This window comes from Balaenoptera acutorostrata, chromosome 8 (genome assembly GCF_949987535.1).
Source record: "Balaenoptera acutorostrata chromosome 8, mBalAcu1.1, whole genome shotgun sequence".
Lineage (NCBI taxonomy): Eukaryota > Metazoa > Chordata > Mammalia > Artiodactyla > Balaenopteridae > Balaenoptera > Balaenoptera acutorostrata.
In genome coordinates this window covers 89,447,466-89,468,153 of record NC_080071.1, presented here as the reverse complement: position 1 = coordinate 89,468,153, position 20,688 = coordinate 89,447,466, and the positions used below count along the sequence as shown (strand labels likewise).

General features: G+C 51.8%; 1 protein-coding gene across 2 annotated transcripts in view; it reads right to left on the bottom strand.

The window, feature by feature from the left end:
* Window positions 1-20,466, bottom strand: part of SH3BP4 (SH3 domain binding protein 4) — a 92,136-nt gene extending 71,670 nt beyond the window's left edge. For both annotated transcript variants that reach the window (XM_057551570.1, XM_057551569.1), the window contains exon 1: window positions 20,150-20,466. The gene's annotated coding sequence lies outside the window, so the exon portion shown is untranslated. The remainder of the gene's footprint in view (window positions 1-20,149) is intronic.
* Window positions 20,467-20,688: the final 222 nt, after the last annotated feature.

The following is a 20,688-nucleotide window of genomic DNA, read 5'->3' as shown; positions in this document are numbered from 1 at the left end:
ATAGGTTTAGATTTATAGAAAAGATAGCACAGGGCGTTCCCATATGCCAACCAACACCTAATTTCCCCATGATTAAATCGTGCTCTAGGACAGCCCGTTTGCCAACGAATGAGGATGACACGTTATTACGATCGAAAGTCCGTTCCTTGTTCAGATTCCCTTAGTTTCTCCCTCATGTCCTTCTTCTGCTCCAGGACCCCATCCAAGCACCACATGACATTCAGCCCTGTCTCCTGAGGCTCCTCTGGGCTGTGACAATTCCATAGAGGCTCTTTGTTTTCAACGACCTTGACAGTTTTGAGCAGGACCCGGCAGGTACTTTGTAAGCGTCCCCTCAGCTGGAATGTGTCTGATGGTTTTTTTCATGGTGAGACTAGGTTTGTGGATTCGGGGGAGGAAGGGGGCAGAGGTGAAGTACCCTCATCACACCGTATCAAGGGCACGTACTGTCAACAGGACTTAATACTGATGATGTTGACCTTGGTCACCTGGCCTGGCCTCTATGAACCCCCTTCTCCAGGCCCCTCCCTCCTTCTCCGCTGAAAGATCCCCCTACATCCACTGCCAGCCAGAAGGGCAAAAAATACAAGCTTTTCTATTTATTATAAAACAAGCAACAGAAGTGCTCAGCCCAAGTGCAAGAGAACAAAGGCCTAGCATGGCTGCAGGAAGCTCTATGTAAAGGCCTCTCAACCACACACACACTGCCCTCCACTCTCCTAAGGATTTAAGTTGGTGACTCAGAACTTTCAGTTGACTATAATAACATCAACAGGAAGTCAGAACCTGAGAGGCTGGATAAATAAATAGAGGTGAAAACCTGGCCTGTATTTATTAAAAAAAGCAATTTCTAGGAGAAGGGTGCAAATACCACCTGTCCTGCTTGGGCCTTTACACATACCTGGCCAAGTGACCTGGGGGGCCCCGCTGCACGGATGGATGGATTACCTGATGAGGTCCCTCAAGTCTGGGGGAGTCCTTCAGAGGGGTCACTGGATGAGAGCTGGGCCCCGAACCCTAGGAGACGCCGGCATGTATGGGGACATACACTGTCCCTGACACTGAACTCTGCCCCAGACCCCTCTGCTCTGGAGTCATCAATCAGTTTACAGAAGTGCTCAGCGTCTGTGTGCGACCTGGAAACTCTGGGTGGAGGATCCCCGAGGATGAGATGGGAGGAAAGAAACACATCCTCTTTTAGCTCCTTTCTGGAAGAGGAGCAGCAAAGTGGCTGGGGGGTGGGGAGGGAAGAGAAAAGGCTCCAAGTCAAACCACTTTTGTTCGACTTTTGACCCTCAAAGTTTGGGGGAACTTCTCGATGCCTCGGTTTCCCCAAATGCTGAATGAAGACGCTCACAGTGCCTGCTTCCTAGGTAGGATTCTAGAACCAGACATGAGCCTCCAGGCAAGGGTAGGTGAAAGCTGGTTACAGGATGGAATTCAGGCCCTGGATGGAAGGGGCCCCAAGCTCGGGGGCAGCAGGTCGTCTGGGTTCAGGTCTGCCACGGTGGCCTTGGCACGTGACTGAACTTCCCCAGGGAAGTTTTTCCAACTGTGAAAGTGACAAAGGGCAGCAGCTGCGGGCAGAGGGCTCAGTACTGCGCTGCCCCCGTGCTCACAGGCTGGAAGGATTCCTGCTGGGGAAAACAGCTCAACCCAAACCAAGCTCCTTTCTCCCGAAGAGCTCTCCGAAACAGAGCTGCTGGACGCTGCCAGGCACGTCCAGCTCTGCACCAAGCCAATCGCAAGAAATCACCGCACCCCCAGCCAACACACACCCATGTCCCTGCCCTGTCTCCCCGGGGTGCCAGGCAGCTACCAGCTGGGCTGAGACGTGAGCCAGGCACACTCCACACGCGCCTGTAATCGGGGTTAAGTTTTACGATTATCCCCGTCACAAATCGCCACATGTCTCGGGCAGCAGGCTTGAGCGGTTCAGGATGAACTGCATGCCCCAGGGTGGGCACACAGACTGGCTCAGAGCCACCTAATTCCTGCCCCTCCTCCCACCCAGCGGCCAAAAGTAACCCAATACCTGCTAGTGAATGGGGAAGCCGGTGGGGGGTACAGAGAAGCCAGAGCATTTCCGAGCTAAGGAAGCTGGTCCATGCAGCGAGGGAACGGAGCTCCAGCCTCGCGGAGCAGCTGAAGGGCCAGCCCATCAAGGCAGGAGCCTCAGGGCCAAGTGGAGCTAAAGATTCCAGAAGCTTCTGGGCTCCCAGCAGGCCTGGCAAACCCAGAGTTGCATTTCAGGTTAACTGTTAGCCAAAGGGCTGCGAGCCCACAGGGCCGCCCACCCTACCCGCCCCCCACACTGCACATTTTAGGGGGCAGCAAAGGATCCAGTTCACGCCTTTCCCGAATCTCCAACTGACCTTCCCCCAAGTGAAGAGCTGACCCACTGAGGTAAGTGAAAAACATTCCTTCTCGAAGGTTCCAAATCACACCTACCAAAGTGTACGCAAGAAAAACACTTCGAGATTGGCTCACACTCCGTGTGGGCAGTGTGAGCTACAGCCCCCAAATTCAGGCTTCAGAAAAAGAAGGGGGTCTCTGGGAAGCGTCCGGCCAAAGGGGTGAGGCAGCCTCACGATCCCAGAGGGTGTGTAACGTGCATCTCTCCCCCGGAAGCTGGAGTCACTTCCAGCTTGGTGCCGCCGCAGGACAGGCAGTGAGGGGCTAGCTCCTTGCTCGCTCCACTTCGGAACAGAGCACGGAAGCTACCCATCTGCAGCGCGAAGGTGCTTCTCCTGCCGGAGGCCGCCTGCTGCAATTCCACCTTAGGCAGCGAGTCCGGGAGGGACATGTCCAAACCGGAATGCACAGGAGTGGGTGAGCTACTGCTTTCAATCAATGCAGGGGTCGTGAACAAGTGCTGACATCACCCCCTCAGACCACGGCACTCAACTCGTCCCAGGGATGGCTAAGGAGCCGCATGGCATGGGTGACATCGGTGTGGCCAGAGGACGCTGTTCCTCACAGCTGCCGAGTGAAAAAAGCAGGCTGCAGGAGTGAGCACGAATGACCCCGTTTCTAACACCACATCCATGTGACAGCGATGGGGTGACAGGGAGTCAGATGACTTTTCATTTCTTCTGCAGGCTGTATTTTCTACATCTGTGATAAGCACAGATTACTTGTAAAGAAACAGAGAAGACAACCGACGGCCCCTCTTTAGAGGCATTGCGTGCGTGGCTTCAATTCTCACATTTCAAGTCTACAGGGTGACAGTCGTGTTTCACAGGTGTCATTCATCACAACGCACTTGAACTATATCGACTCCTTAAACAACCTGCAAAGGGGAAAGTGGCTTTCTGGGATGAATGCAGGGAAGAGGGGGGTGGGAGCAGGGGTGTGCCCACTTTTCACAAGGAACTCCTCCTTCTAAATGGTCTATTCAGAAATAAGCTCCCCCCAGCACATGTACGTGGGAGAATCCCTCAAAATCTACAACAATTCACTTGAGTTTTTATTTTTACCACAAGTACCTATAAAGAAAAAGGCTCCTCAGAAACACTTTAAAGAAAATCTAACTAAATACTATTTAAAAAGGGCAGGTTTAAGCCAATAAGCATATGAAAAGATGCTCAATACCACTAATCTTTAGAGACTGCAAATCAAAACCATGGGCTGTCACCTCACACCCCTTAGGCTGGCTACGGGCAAAAAAACAGAAACTGACAAGTGTGGACGAGAATGGAAAAACTGGAACCCTTGTGCGGCACTGGTGGGAATGTAAACTGGTACAACCGCCGTGGAAAATGGTATGGAGGATATTCCAAAAGTTAAACATAAAACTATCCTATGATAAAGTAACCCCACCTCTGGGTATCCATCCAAAGGAAGTGAAAGCAGCACCTCAAAGCGATATTTGCCCACCCACATTCATAGTAGCATCGTTCACAATGGCCAAGAGGTACAAAACAGATGTCCAAGAACAGAGGGATGGACAAACAAATTGCGGTCTCTCCATAGAACAGAATATCTTTCAGCCTTAAGAAGGAAGGCAGTTGTCACGTGCTACAACTAACACCACATCCATGGTGTTGATGAACCTTGCTGGATGAACCTTGAGGACATTATAAGTGAAATAAACACCAGTCACAAAAAGACAAATACTATATGATTCCACTTATATGGGCTGTGTAAAAGAGTCAAATTCACAGAAACAGAAAGCAGAACGGTGGTTAGTTATCAGGGGGTGCTAGGGGAGAGGGGGAAATGGGGAAAAGTTTAATGGGTAAGTTTCAGTTTTCCAAGAGGAAAAAGTTATAAAGACCTGTGTACCACCATGTGAATACAATTTACACTACTCAACTGTACACTTTAAAGAACCGTTAAGATGGTAAATTTTTTACTAGGTTTTTTTTTTTTTTAAACCACAATTCAAAATAAATAAAATTTTTAAAAAGAGAGGGAGGTCCTATACAGTAGTCTATTTTGTTTTCTTCACGTAGTTTCTGGAATTTGAGTCTGGCAACGCCCTGCAGCAACACACATCTAACTCCTTTCCATTGGGGCCTGGTGCCCACACGATGATAGGTCTGAAGCAGTTTAAAAAAAAGTCTCCTTGCCAATCGCTTTACGAAGCAAAAAGTGATCCTGATCTGTAAAGCTAACAAACAAAAAAGGAACCTATACTTAAACCCCACTTGGGAATACAGACTCGGAAACCTGAGCGATACAGGTCAGCAGAAGAATCCACAACACAATGGAATTAGCCCGAGGAAGGTTGTTAAAAGCAGAGACACAGCCTGCTCCAGTGGGGACGAGTGACTCACTTTTCACTTGCCAGGTGTCGGTAATATTTGGAATTGTTACAAAAGCACTCTATTCTTACAATAAAACAATTTAATAAGCACAGCGACATTTTTGAAAAACCATCGTCTAAGGAATGATACCATTCAAGACATGGGTTCCAATGGGGGTCACTCTAGGCTGGGCATAGAGTCACCCAGGATGCTTTTAAAACGAAGGACGGAAGGGGCCCAGCCCGAGGCCAACTGACTCTGAGGGAGGGACCTGAGCAACCCTCGCTGGTGCATGTGATGCTTGGAGAACGAGAGAAGCCCAGCTGAGGTACAGAGATTCACCAAGACCCCCCTTAAGTTCAGGGGCAAAGGAAGGATGGCATCCAGGCCAGTCCTCAATACCAATGATTGCGACTGTTGTGACCAACGCAGCTGGAACTAAAACCGGAAGACATTAGGGGTTACAGTGAGTGAGTGAGAGAGAGAGAGTGTGTGTGTGTGACATTTAGCCTGAAGGCCTGAGGAGGAGGGTCCACACGCATCAGGTTGGGGACCACTGTGGCATCTCAGGGACCAGTGGGCAGCTGCAGAGACGGGCAGGCCAGACAGAAAGCTCGAAGGCCGGCCTGCCAGACCCAATGCCGTGCTGAAAAGGTCAGGCTTACTCTGTGAAACCAGGAAGGCCTCGGAGTGTGCAGGTCAGGAAGAAACACGATCAGCTTGTGTTCTCAGCTCTTGGCAAAGGGCAAAGGTCACGGCTGAACCGTGTCCAGCACGCTGAAGCCGCCAGGCGTGTCTGCTGAGGGAACCAAGGAATGAGCAGGAAGAACAGGAGGGGGCCGGCCTCCTAGGCAAAGGCAGGTCACAGAGCCACACCAGGCACAACTGAGGCCAGCACCCGGGGCCATGTGACCACGGGGTCCCACCGAAACCCACAGCCCACGTGACAACACACAGCCCCCCAGACACACAGAAGGGACCGAGCGCTGGGGAGGGGGCCCCGAAAGTCTACGGGCCAGACTCTGACTGCACCTCAGTCATCCCCAGATCCAAGCGTTACACACACAAACTCAAATCACACTCAAGACCGCAAACCCCAACCGATTAGAGAACCAGAGAACTCGGCAACATCACCGATGCAACATCGCAGGAGGAAAACGGCGCCTGTGGACCCTGGGAAGAGGGCACCTGGGGGAGGAGGCCTGGCTGAAACGCTCGCTTTGTCGGGGAGCAGCAGACCCGAGTTCTGACACGGCTCTCAACACACACCAAGCACTTACAGCAGGAATTTCTCCTTTTCAATGAATGTAACTAAGCCATCGGCCACGGGTCTACCTTCCAAAGCACAGTCAGCAAGAGGACGCGAGAAGCAAGCCCTTCAAGGAACAGGGCAGCAATGGAACCAAGCGTATGAGTTACGACACCAAACGTGAATCACCCAGGAAGGGGCTCTAACCCAGTGAGGAGAAGCACTTGTCTCCGCGTGAAACACACCTGAAAATGACTCATAAGGGGTGACAGTAAAGCGGTATCAGAAAAGGTAAAATTCAGGCCACAAGCACTGAATACACACACAAGAGCATTTTTTGACTGACAAAATGGTGAAGCGATCAAAAGATCCAATTAGGCTGAAAGAACAGCTAATATGTACGGAGGAGAAGCCGCTAGAGTTGATCCAGAGACCTCGACAAAACCGCAGTCACGTCGGGAAACAGGAGCCCGACCCGCGAATCTGACAGCGCAGTGGACAGAGTATCACCTGGTTACAACGTGAAACATAACATCATCAAAGAGCATCATCTAAATGATCCACACCCACCTCCGCATCCTGGAGAAAATGCAAAGGCCGTGCGAGTATCCAAGGAACGTTCGCAAACACTCAGAAGCATTCTTGAAACCCAAAAAACTCTCCAAATTAGAAAACTGTATGCGACAGCCCCTGGCCCCAATGCAATCATAGCAGAAGTTAACTAGAAAGTAAGAGGGAGGAAAAAGGGGAAAATAGACAAGGAAAAAAATTAAATACTTAAACAAATAACTCTTGGGTTAAAGAGGATATTAAAATAAAAAGGAGCGATGCCTTAGAAAACAACAAGGATGGCATTGGGGTCCACCTGACGCCAGGCACTCAGGTGCCTCTCCAGAGTACCCCATCACGGAAACACCACCGTAAACCCACCCACCCCACGGCCCACCAATGGTTCTACTGATGTTCCTACTTCCAAATATTCCCCCAGGAGTTCAAGCGGCCAAAGAGGCAAGATCTGGAACCTTTCATCAGTCATCACTGTGGTCACCAAGGTAACCGGAGTCCCAGATCCCTTGGTGGACCAAAGCCCACCTTTCATGCCATCAGCCGTGGATGGATGGGTCCCAGAGGACCAGATGGCCGCCCTCACTTGATGGAGGGAAGTCCCGTGGGGCTCCTCCAGGGCTGGCAGGCAGGAAAACCGGAGGCACCATGACGGTAAGCAGGGAGCTTCCCGTACTGCACTAATGCTTAGTTGAACATGTCACGGCTAATCAGAAAAGCACCATAAAACAGAGTTACTTGAGTACGAGCTCCTTAGGTACAAAGATTTACGTCTAAAACATTTACCACGCAGAGTCATGAAGACACCTTGACCGAGTGTCTGGCACAGGGCCTGATGGGGTGCAGATGTTGATAAACGACAGCTTTGAAGGAGGCAGGAGAGGACTGGGCCACAGCTGGAGGGCTCACATGTGTGCCAAGTGTGACAGTGCAGTGTGTGTGGCGGGGGTGGGGGATTGAGACTCCTCCTTCCTGCCCAGCTCCCCCGCCCCACCCCCAGCATTAAGGTCTCTCTCCGGTGCTCAAGCCTTGGCTCTGGCTGGGGGTCGGGAATCGTCCCCGTCAGACGAGCCACCTGGCTGTTACCTGCCCATCCTCATCTCACCTGAGACTTCACGTTCCCTGACCCGTCCCCCCCGCCCCCCGGCCTGGTTCCCATAAGCACCTTCTTGGCCCCAGGATTCCCTGCCTGGGGGAGACCTGGCCCCCGGTGCAGGGCAGAACAGCTAAAAGTTGATGGCTCAGACTCAAATCCTGGCTTCTGCACTCATGGGTGAGACAAGTCCCTTCCCCTTTGGCACCCTAGCTTCCCTGTGATCCAGACATGTTAAGAGTCCCTCCCATCATAGGATGGAAAGATGAATAGTTTAGAGGTAAAATGCTGAAGACGTTGGCTGGCATACAGCATATGCTACTGGTGTCCTAATTATTACCATGATTATGAGCACAGCATAAAGGTGCTATGTAAGAACGCCAGACAAGGACCCAAAGGAGAGGGGATACGTAAACACAGTTTGCTAGCAAAGTGGGATTACATATTTTTTTACTACTCCTATTATCAAGGATAACGTTAGCTTCGTTAAGGAGAGCATGTATGCCTTCTCCGCAGACAGGCAATGTTCACATTAGTTTGATACGGGCACTATTTGCCATCAGTGAAAAGAACTATTTCCGAAGTTTCTGAGTATCCTTGTAATTCAAAGGAAGGTAAGAGAGTCAAGGCGCAGGCATCCTCAAATGCAGGATGTGAGAAAAAGTCGATATAACATTAAAAACAAGATGCCGGTGTCTAAGATGGGCTCACAGGGGCGAGAAGTGGGCGGCGTGTCGCAGCGCTGATCTGACGGGTGCTCGTGAATGAATACCCTCCAGGGCCACGTCTGGTTTTGTATCATTTTCAATGCACTTAATCCTCCCACTCCAGTAGCCCACGGATCCACAATGGGACAGCTGCATGTACGGCCTGGCATTCATGTTTTGGGTAAATAACCCCCTCGGTTAATATATCCAGGCATAAGGACCACATAAAACAGTTTACTCCCTGGTATATTCCGATATTCACTGTGTCCATGGACACAATAACTACCCTCTCGGTTTCAGTTTCATCATCGGTAAGATGTGAACAACGCCCCCTGCCCCGCTGTGTTTTGGGAGGATCTCATGTGTATACTGATGTGTATACCTGGTATACTGACGGCCTGTAGGTGTTTTACAAATATTAGCCGCCATGTCTCATCTTTCTCCCCAAAACATGTTAAATTTACAGTTTACTTTGTTTTGTTAAAGACAACGGAGGGGGTTGCGGTTGGGCGGGAGATGACAGCCCCAGACCTGTCCCCCAATTTTCACACCCAAACCACTGTTATTTCTGTTCACTCCCTTCCAGCCCTGTGTGCAAGCTCTACAGAGCGGCCTATCTGCAATTCCTAGCAGTAAAACCTGAAGGCAAAGGACAAACAACCTGACATATTCAAAGTCACACATGCTCAAGTTTTCCTCTTAATGCCTAATTTACAATCATCTGCTAAGCCGCAAATCGGCACTTTGTCCTGAATGCCTTACTCACCTGTTACTCTCAGGCTGCCAACACCGGATCCCCAAGGGAATCACTGCTATTCTTTCCATTTTCCTGCTCATCAAAATAACCTCCCTTCTTTCCAGAATAATAATGACCCTCAATTTAGCAAGCAGCCAACTTCTTGACAATTTCACTAATGACAAAAAAAAAAGCAGTGTTTATGACATCATTTTCCAGCTTTCAGTTCTGTCCCTTTTAACCTTGATAAAGTCACGGCTTTACCCCGAGCAAGTTGAGGACAGCTGGTTGTCTGACTGGAGCAGAAGATTGGACTGAAGTTTTTCCCCAGAAGTAGACACAGGATTAGCCAGGTTAATGTGGGCTAAACACAGAAATCCTCCAGAAGGCCAGCAAAGCTCCAACTCTGCAGCGACCAACCCAAGTAGAGTAGAGAAGGGGGAATGTCAGGAGGGGAATGACTGCCCGGCCTGGTGAGTTTCGCAACCTGACAAGGAAAACCAGGACTCGCCCTGCCTGTGCCCCCGAGCCGTGTCCTGGGGGGACAGCCACGCTCAGAGACCGCCAGGGACTCAACTGACCAGGGCGAGGTGCTCTGATCTGTCTCACTGGGTCCCTCCGATGTGGTTTTATCTGGAAAATCTCCACACCTTCATCAGTACCTTTTCCTTTCTGGAATATAAGATGCTGGGACTCTTTTAACGACCCAACAGTTGGCTCAGTTTCTAAGTGTCATTTTGGGTAAGAAGTGTACCTCTTAAAACTGAACGGGGTGGTCATTTAATCAATCGGATGATTCTGTGAGACTCTCACAACAGGTCAGGAGGGAGAGGGGCCCCATGTGGGTCGCAGAGTGGGGCGCCAGGAGCCCCAGGAGGGGAACCCAAGGCGGCTGCGGGGCGTCAGGGCTGTGAGAGGGAGGTACGGTCATCCTCTCACCTCCCGGGCCCCTTGCAAGTCAGGCTCACACGTGTAATCGTCTTCTGGTGGCCTGAGATAAAAGTTCAAAGCTGACTGAAGCCCAGAAGGACCTGCCCTTCCAGCCACCTGCCACCTGCCTCTCGCATCCCCACCAGGTGCTCCCACAAAGCCGGCACCCCTATCGGTTCCTGCACTCACTCAACCACCCACCGCCCCCAAGTTCCCCCCTGTGGGCACCCACCCAATTCCTTCCGGTCCGCCTATTTATTAGTAGGGCTTCTTTGGGGAGCCAGTCCCGAACCCCAGCACACCCGGGGAAACTTGACCTCCTCTCCTGGGGCACTGGTGGCCGATTCCCTGCACAGAGGCTGTCCCTGGTGGTCTCTCCATCCCCCCAATCCCCCACCCCCCATGTGGCATACACTGGATTTGGAGTGAGGGAGGGAATGAATGAGTTCAAGTCAAACACCAGCTAACAAGCGGGGAGGGAGAGGGGCTAGGGCAACGTCCCAGAGAGTTACAAGAGGGCCCGGCTCTCAAGCCCTCCAAAACTCCATGAGGTGGACCTGGCACCCAGAACAAATAGCCAGCACGAAAGGACAGCCCGAAAAGTGCCGCCTCATCTTACACTAGTGGGCAATGACTCATGGATACCTCAGAGCCAAGACAGAGGAGGCAGCCAGGGCCCCTGCAAAACCACACTCAGGACACAGGCCAACGAATATTCCGCCCATAACTCAGCTTCCCTCTCCTGCCAGAATGCAGAAGTCCTGTGACACCAGACCAGAGCTAGAAATCAAAATTACAGCCTTACCATCAGTGGAAGGTATTAAGTACTTTCTCCTCTTAATGAGCCCGAAGGTCTCAAAAATGAAGTCTGTGCCCTCACCGTGTGCCAGATGAAAAAACTGCAGCTCATCAAGGGACGCAGCTCCACGAATCACTCAACGCCCACAGGGACAGGACCCTGGGGAGCTTGAAGTGACAGTTCTTGAAGCTGAATGCATGGAAATCACACTCGTCCCCTTCTGGGAAGGAGTGAGCCCTGAAGACGTCCACCAGAAACATCTCCTAGGTTTTAGGACACACGGTTTCCCCCATATGTTACTGTTTCTGAAACTGGCATGTATATGCTCTCCCTAAAATTGAGATGTGCACTTCCAACCCCTGCCCACAAAGCTCACAAGGCAGAGAACATTAGCACTCTTGATGATCAGAAATCGATTCCCCCCAAAGGAGTCCCAGCAAGGCTAAGACTGGTCTCAAAGTTCACCAAGTCTTATTCAACAGATAGAGAAACTTTCCTGATTATCACTCCCTTTGGACGTGCTTTTCTGAGCAGCAATTATACGGTTCACCCAACCGTTAATATAGTTAAAAGTTCATTATACATTTTAAGGATAAAAGAAAAAAACTCATTGGAAGGAGAAACTTACATGTATTGAAAGATGTTCACTGCAGGGCTGTTTATAATTTCAAAGTCACTGGAAACTGTCCATGAACGTGGACTTGTTAAAGAGGGTGCATCCCCAAACAAATGTGACGGTAAAACTGAGGATGCAAACCTGTACTTATTGATCTGGAGATATGTCAACAATTTTCAATAAAAAGCATAATGTTCATTCAACAATGAATGACTGATTGAAGGATTACTACATGTCAGGTACCTAGTGAACTAAAAATAAGTTCCCACTCCACCATCTTGTTTTGCTTGGAAGAGTCTAGATTTACATGTGAAAATAACTGAAAGACACAAAAATGCCCAGAGCAGTTACCATGAGTGGCAGAATTCCACTGATGAAACTTTTTTCTCCTTTTGCATTTTCTAAGGTTTCTAAGATGAACATACGATTACTTGAGTAACTGCGGCGGGGTGGGGGGGGGGGGACTTAAGCAGACAGGGTTTTTTAAAGAAAAGAATGAAAAATCACAACAAACTCTTTCCCTCTTCCCATAACAATTCATATATCTAGAAAGGACATATGTTGAACACAAGATGCTTCACCTCCCTCCCCCACCCCCCAAGGTAGCTAGGGCAGGTAAGGCCTTCTTGCAAAGAGGCACAGAGGCCTCCAGCCACTGGCTGCTGGTCCCCCCAGCCTACCAGCCAGGGCCATTCTGGATCCCAGGTCTCGGACTGGGGTGCCACTTGCTGACTCCACCCCTCTCCTCACTTGTTACCTTCCAGTCGGTGAAAACTTATTTCAGCTATTTCTGTTCCCTGACGATGCCTTGGGTACAAAAAACAGTGTTTAGGAGAACATGATAGATGGTTTGTCACTTAATTCTTGAATCACCTATGATGAATTTCAGTTGTGCAAATCGTGTTGCTTCATATTTGGTTGACGGCAAAGAAAGAGCCATTTACAGAAGACTCCAACATGGGCCTGCAATGTGACCAAAATTTGAAATTTTGGTTTCCTAATCCAGCACGTAAAGGTGAAACAGCCAAATGGCTGCCAACCGGCACAAAACCAGAAAAGAGCTGTCCTCCTAAAAATGTCGTAAACACTGATTTTTGAAGTCACAAGGGGGAAAAAACCACAACTTCTGCAAGGAGATATTTGGGACGGGATGATGGGGAGGAAAAGTGAGACCAGACCATAGTAGGCGACTGCTTTTACACCATCACTACCGCCACCACAGGCTGCCGAGTGGCCCTGGATCACAGGCCCGGGCCCAGCCCTTTACATGAATTACTTATATGTGCTATCAATACACCAGCTCCAACCATTATTCCCAGGTAAATTCAAACACGGACCTTTATTTTCTACTTCTGTAAGGGACATATACAAATATTTGACACCACTTGTCAAAACGATGATTCTTAGGGTAATTTTAAAATGCTTAAAGGTACCTGCATTTTTTCAGATATTCCATTTAAAGATGGTCCCTGACTTACATCTCTTGACTTTACAAGGGTGTGAAAGCAATATGCATTCAGTAGAAATAGTACTTTGAATTTTGAATTTTGCTCTTTTCTGGAGCTAGCGTATGTGGGTTTGATGCTTTCCCATGATGCTGGGCAGGGCAGGGAGTGATCACCAGGGCCAGGAACGGACACACTTAAAAAACTATTCTGCACCCAGACAATCATTCTGTTTCTCACTTTCAGTACAATATTCAATCAATTACATGAGATATTCAAAACTCGATTACCAAACAGGCTTTGTGTTCGATGATTCTGCCCAACTGTTGGCTACTCTAAGTGTCTGGAGCACGTTTAAGTTAGAGAAGACTAAACTATGATGTTGGGTAGTTTAGGTGTAATTAAGTGCACTTTCAACGGACGATATTTTCAGCGTACGATGGATTTATCGGGACACAACCCCATCCTAAGTTGAGGAAGAGCTGTATTTCTCTGTATCCGAAAGCTATAAACATTAAAATCCTTTCCAAAAGGGCAACAGCATGAACGGGTAAACAAAGGCGGGAAGCTGGACTCAATGAAACGGTAAAGGGCAGAGCTGCGAGGGGGCCATTGGACAGCGTTTACAAGTCAGCTGATCATGATTCACAGAAGTTACTTCTGTCCTCTAGCGTAATTTTTAGCTGTGAAGACGTCTAAGGAGACTCTCAGCGTTGCTGCTGTATGGTTACGTGGTAAGGCATCACCCTCGGTCTTCATCCTGGCTGGTCCCTCTTCGTTCACGGAATGTGCTGTCTGTGCAGTGAAGATGCAGAGATAAAGATGCAGCCCCAGGCCTAGCAGAGCCCCGCCTAGGGGGGCAACGGACAGGTGAGGAAGCAGCGGTCAGCTCCTGGCCTGGGCAGTCAGGAAAGGCTTCCATGAGGAGCCGCAGGGAGCTGGGACTTAGGGGCAAATGAGGCCCCCAGCCAGCCCCCAAAAGAGGCTGGTGAAAAGGCATGGGCGGGCGAGGGAGTCTTCTAACCAGTTCCTCCTGATGAGAACCACTCACACCCACCTCTCTCCCTCACAGTCCGGGCCGCTCACACCCCCTCACTGGACCCTCCATCGCTCCGGGCTGGTCCTAGCACCCGTCAGCCCCCGACCAGGCCTCCGCACTCCGGAACATCCCAAGCCCTCTGACGCAACTCTGGGTCCTTCCTGCCTTGATATCCTCAAAAGACAGTCCTTTTTCTTTTATCACTAACTCAGCGGCCTATGCCCCTTGTCCTTGGTTTTCTAGAAGTTTCCCCACTACCACAGTCACATGGTTCTAACAAGCCAAACCCAGTGGCCCCTAGACTTCTGGGTGTTACTTCTCTGATCATTCATAACCCAGAACTGTCCTGTTTGCACGGGGCTCCCAAACCCCTTCCTCCACACCCCAACCTTCTCCTCGGCTTCAGGACTCACGGTACACATTCTCCCACCTCCAGCTGCTTCTTTCCTCTGCCCCCTTGGCCTTCCCACCCCATCTTCATGGGGTGACTGGGAAGCATGCTCCCAGGCCCACTCCACACTCAAGTCTGCAGTGAGCTCTTCCACGATCACGGGTTCGACTCTAAGGAAGTGAGGCCCGAGCCAGCCCTCTCTCACACGGGCGACCCCTGACCAGCAGGGCAGACCCTGCGTGTGTACAACCCAAGGGTGATGTCTCCTTAAATCTGCACCTGCGGGCCTGGCTGGCCCCTTCCTGCTCCCAAACCTGCTCACAAAAATGGCTCAGAAGTTCAGTGACACTCCCCTTCCCTCGCTTGCTGCCTTTCAAGGAAGCTCTTACATTTTAAATAATTTGACTGCTAATTATGACAGAGAAAAACTAATCAGCTTACGTGAGCAATCAAGCCCAGAGTCTTAAAGAGCCCTCAGCCATGGAGTTTCTCCTTTCTTCATTTGGGTGGTCCTGGGAAGCTCCTCTAGACGCCAGCTCTCTGCTGCAACATCCGAGGTCAGCTCACCAAACTGACCCAAGGAGCCGTCTCCCCAGGGAGCGACCTCTCACTTCATCCTGACCCCTTCCTCTGCGAAGACCCATCTCCGTTCCAGACCAGCAGAAGCAACCAAGGCAAAACAATGTCGACCGCCACCGTGGAGGGCCACTGGAGTCAGACTGGCAACTGGCAACTGGGAAAATGTGGGCCCTTCCTCCACTCCGAGGCTTCTGCTGGAAAACCTTCCCTCACCCCACACGGAAAACGTTCAACTCCTTGGTCTCAAATACAGGGTCTGCCATGCCTAATCCCGAACCACACCTCTAATTTTCTTCTTACACAAATTCCCTACATCAGTGGAGTTCAACCCCGGATACACACAGAATGCCGATTCCACTGGGCAGCTTTTAAAATCCCCCAGGTGATTTTAATGCGGAGTCTGAGTTGTGAAGCACTCTACTCTTGCTGGCCAAACTAGGCTACTCAAGGACATCCAAATCCCCTCAGTACATACAGCTCCTGGCAGCCGTGGTCCAAGCAGAAGCCAGGCAACCATTTCATCCATTCTACAAGGGGGGCTGTGCTGGTGAGCTCAGTGCAATGAAAGGCAAGCTGCAGCCCACTCTTATTGGCTACACAGATTGTCAAATACTTAGTAATATTGCCAGACCCAACTGGCAGCTTGAAATCAGCCATGGTGGGAGGATTTACACCAGGGCAGTTGACAGATGCTACCATCAAGACGCTTTGTTTTTTTTCCTGGGAGCAGGTTGACCAGCACACTTCAGACTCAGGGACCTGCAACATGGAAAAAGCCAGGAAAGGGAACATGTGAATTCCTTCCAGGCCTACAGAGCTTAGGCGGCTTCCTTGTTTTACAAGAATGGGGCAGGGTTTTCCTCAATGAAGCAGACTGGGAGAACAGGGAAGGGGAGAGAGATGAGAGGGAGATTTAGTAAGAACGTGGAACCACAAAAATCCTTTCACGGAGAGGATTCTTTTCAATTTGTTCAGAAGAGTCGGGCTACCAGGCTTCAGCGCTGAGAGTTCCCCGAAGACAAGCTTTGATGGAGCAGATAAGAATAATCTCATTAGCATATCCTTTATTTGATAGTAGAGTGGAAGATGGACCCTTATCTTACATTTACTTAACAGCCTTCCCATAATCTTAATCTTATTCTACTGACCTCATCTGCCCAGAATACGCTTTTTTCATGGTACAAGGACAAACTTCAGAGCAGATTCTGTCTGAGTTGTCCCACCTTCAAAATCGCAATCTTCCAAATACATCAAACTTTACCTTGCAGACCGGGCGCAAGGGCACGGCTCTCGGGGAGCAAAGGTGCAAACGGGTTGCTTTCCATTTAGACTACGAAAATTCTTAGGGTTTTAAAGATTTCATCACCTTTTTTTGGTCATTGTGTAAGGGAGGCAGGCACTCTGCTATCTCCATGCCTGTGTCTTCACGCTCCCGAAGGTGTGAGCTGTTTCTTTCGTTCTGGCACACTGGGAGCTGTGATGAAGAGCTCTGGGCCCAGGCAGGTCCAGGTTCAAGTCAAGCACTTACTGGGTCAATTAGATTGGAGCAACTACTTCAATTCTAGCTTCCCTGTAAAATGGAACCCCTTGCTGTTTTTGCGAGGATAAAAGTGTGCACCCCGGACCTGGTCTATCACAAACCCTCAGCAAGCGATGCCCGTTAAAAAACACCCCGAAATCTCGACTTAAATTAATTGAACTCAGGACACCATTCTACTCCCACAAGTCTATATTTTCTTATCAAAGGTTTGGGAAGCTATTTTTTTACACCTGGTGGATGGGAAGCAGTGAGGCACGATAAGGAATTTCACCCTTCCTAGAAACACATCACACACCCTGTTTCTAAAATACCTTCGGCGTTCTCTTGCTTTCTAAAGGCTGAACATCACGACATCCTTTCCCCTGAGACACTGGTCCTCATGGCATCAGACGTGCGGTCCAATAACACACGATGCCCTCAGGGCCCACGGAGAAGCAGGCTCGGGCTCCCTGAAGAGCCTGAGTAAGTAGCTGGATGGTTCCCTTGTGTGAGGGCTGGCTGAACTGTTTTTTTTGTTAACTCTCCAGGGTGTGATGGGAGAACATGGGGCTTCTATTGTGCAAACAGCTGGGGAGGCGGGAGACCCAGCTCGCTGGAAGCTGAGTGGCTGGAAGCTGAGTGCGACACTGGATGGCCCCCGGGCTCCCCTCCCGGCCACGCAGCCATGGCGAAGTCTACTTACCTGCACGGTGACCCTTCCCAGTTCCTGGTTATCAGGCAGTGACCTCAGGGCAAAGAAGTCCTAGCGCCCATCTCCAGGGCCTTAGGAAATATCCCAGGGGCCTGAATTCAATTCTCAGAAGAAAAACTGCAACGTGGCCCAATGCGGGTGTCGAATCTGAAAATAACAAAGCTAAGGGAAACCCACGTGGATGGAGCAAGGCCCGCTGGCTGAACAATGGCTTCTCCTCAGTTGAGTATCGGGCAGGCGCAAGGCTGGTTCCTCAAACACGGAGCCATGGAGGTTTGCCTCGAGCTGGGGGTGAGGTCAGCCAGGGCCCAACACAGCAGTTAACTCCTAACCTTGTTTGGGCCAAGGGCTCCCCTTAAGAAGCTGAGGGAAGCCAGCTGGCCTCCTCCCCGGGAAGAAGGAAGCGCACACACCCTCCCACACTTCACAGGCCCGGGTGCCAGGATTTAAACTCAGGAGTGGCCTCCCAGGACCCAGGGCGCAAACCCCAGCAAACCCCACTTACGTTAGCAAATCTTATCATCACACTAGAACCATTAGAATAAGAAAAAGGTCTGTTGAAGCAGCCGGCAGGAAAACAATTCCAGGCTGCTGGGTAACCAGAAATCCAGTTAGCAAACAGCACTAGAGAAGAAAATCCAGGAAGACTCCCCGTTTCCTCCCTACGCGGAGAAAATTCGGGGCACGGTACTAAGAGCCGATGAGCCCCAGAAGGACACTTATAAGCAACTTGTCCAGACCACTTTCTGGGTCCCCCTGTGTCTGGGCTGTGGTCAGCTACTAGACATTGGGCAGAACAAAGTGCTGGTGGGAGCGACAATTAAAAAGAAAAAATGAAACTATCAAATGACAAACTGGAGCCCTCGAGACCTGCTAAAGAAAGAGGAGCTTCCATCACCGCTGCTTTGTGCAAGGGGAACAAAAGGCAACCTGTGAGGCACCTCCCGCTTTCGGTATCAGACGTTAACAAATGATATGAGTTTCTCCCAATTGTTTAAAAAGCCCCGTAAAGCACGATGCCAGAGGCTTGGGACAACAGGAAAAAAATTAAAGCTCACAGAAGCTTCTCAGGCACCGCAGATCTGAGCTGGTCATTGTTCATTTCGTAAACAAGAGAGCCATAAAACAAATGCCTAAGAAGCCCAGGGTTGTTCACAGCCTGAGCCCTTCTCCCAGAACTAACTGTTCCCTCTTGGATCAGCAGGCCTCGGCATTCTGAATGGGCGGGCGTCAGGCCTGTGAACCCTGGGTCCCATCTTAACGTCAAAGCCCCCTCACACTCTCCACATCTGCCCACGTGCAGAAAGCAGACAGGGAAGGTGGATTGGGGAGTTCTGTCTCCTTCCAAGCCCCCCATTTTCTGAGGGGCTTAGCCTGGGCCGCCTGTACTGAGCAGGGAACCAGGAACCTTCTCCGGACCCCACCAGTCACTCCTGGCGCCCGTTTCCTGGTCAGGATGGCCAAGTAGGAGACAGACTGTTTTATCTGATGACAAAAGCAAGGGACACCCCCAGCCGCGCAAAGCACCGCTGCTGTCCACCCAAGGGTGTCAAAACGCTTTGCAAACCACCCATTAATTTTTATAATGCCCTGAGCAGCAGATTGAGAATGATTACCTTCATTTTTTCAAGGCAAGGAACCAAAACCACAGCCAATCCAGTCTGAGCCAGTGGTCTAGCTGACTGCTGGCTTCTCTCTCCATCTCCAGCCTACAGAAGGCATGGAGAACACCACACACTGGAAGGGGGACTCAGCCTGAGAAGGGAGCCTGGCCGGTACACCCAAACTTTGGTGCTCGGAGACAAACCCATTTAGAAGGGTGGGAAGGGAAGAGTTGCACAAAGGGATTGCTTTCATTTAGTCAAGAGAGGCTCCACTTGTAAACTTATCGATTAGATCGGCAAGCCTGTGAAATGTGAATATCAAAGAGTGTAAATACTGAGGCCGGCAGGAACTGTGGGATCAATGATGGTTTGTTTTACTGTTTATATTTCTGATTTCTACCCAGAGAATATATTGCTTTTGTGATCGGAACAAAAGTTATACGAACTTCTTACTACTGACAAAGCACACGGTACCGATCTGCTGCACTAACTTTGAAAGAATAAGCACGTATAAAATCCAGCCCGGCGTTCCCTTTTTAAATCTCATTGACTGGTGAGGCTCCACCCGCCTCTCCTCACGCAGGAAGCCCGGCCGCCGTCCCGCTGCGCCCCCCTGGCGGCACCGCCGGCCGCCCAACACCCCGGGGAAGAGCCAGCGCGGCCTGGTCCCACCGGCTGCACGACCTGCTCCGGGCTAGGAGCCGCCGCACTGCAAGGCTGGGATCCTACAGACCACCAATCCGCACCGCGGAGCGGGCTTCCCGGGAAACACCACTCAGCAACGTGCGTCTCTGCCGGCCGTCCCCACCCGCCCGCCGCCGGCGCTGTCACCTCGCGGCTGCTCGGTCCCCGGACGGCCAAGCCAGAAATCGGGGTTTTCATTTCCATCCTAAAATAAAAGGTCTCCGAAGAAGTTGAAATATGCATTGTCACCAAGTTTAACCCGGGACCGCGCGCCCTTCCCTCCTCCCCAGGGCCGCGCCAGAGAAAGCCCCGGCCCCTCCAGCCCTGGGAGCGCCCAAGCCCCCCGAGCCGAGAGCCCCGAGGACGCGTCCGGTCGCCGAGGCGGGCCACCCTTCAGGGCCGGCCTCGGGAAGCGCTAGGGCCAGGGGAGGGGGATCCCCCGGGCGCACGCGGGGGCCATGAGTGCCGCTCCGTGCCCGGAACCCCGGCTCGCCCTCCTGCGCCGGGGTGACTGGGTCCCCCAGGAGCACGAGGGGCGCGAGAGGCTTCCCGAAGCCGTCCGGCGCCAGCCGCGCCCGGGCACCCCGGAGCCCCGAACTCAGGCGGCGGGGGAACGAGCGGCGCCCGCGAGGCGTGCAAACCCGCCGAGCCCCAGCAGGCGCCGCGGGAGAGAGGCTGGGCGCGGGGCTGGAGCGGCCCGCAGGGAACGGCCCGGGGTGCAGCCTGCCTACCTGGCTCGCATTGCGTCCCACGGGTTCCTGCGGCTCTCCTCGCGGTCTGAGAGCTCTCCCGGCCGGCGGCGCGCGCGGATCCGCAGGAACCACCGCGCGGCGGCGGCGGCGGCGAAGGGCCGGGACAGCCGAGAGTGCCCCGAGCGCTTGGCCCCCGCCTCCGCGAGCGGAGAGTGGTCCCCGCGCCGGGGCGGGGCCGCGGGGGCGGGGGCGGGGGCGGGGCGCGCGAGACCAAGACCAGGGAGCCGGCTGCAGGGGTGGTCTGCCGACCCGGGCGGGGTCCAGCGGGCGGGGGTTCGGAGGCGGGGCCGCGGGAGAGGGGTGGTCCTGCGCCGGCGCTGGGCCTTGGGCGGCGGGGGCAGAGTCTGAGCCGAGGCCCCTGGGGAGACTGGGGTGGGAGGAAAACCTGGAGAAGGAGGTGACGGGTCCTATCCTGGGCCTCCGGGAGGCAGGGGCGGAGTGTGGACTAGCAGGGGGCGGGGCAAGCTCAGAGGGGGCGGGGTCTAGAAGGCGGCCGAAAGGCGGGGCGGGGTGTGAAT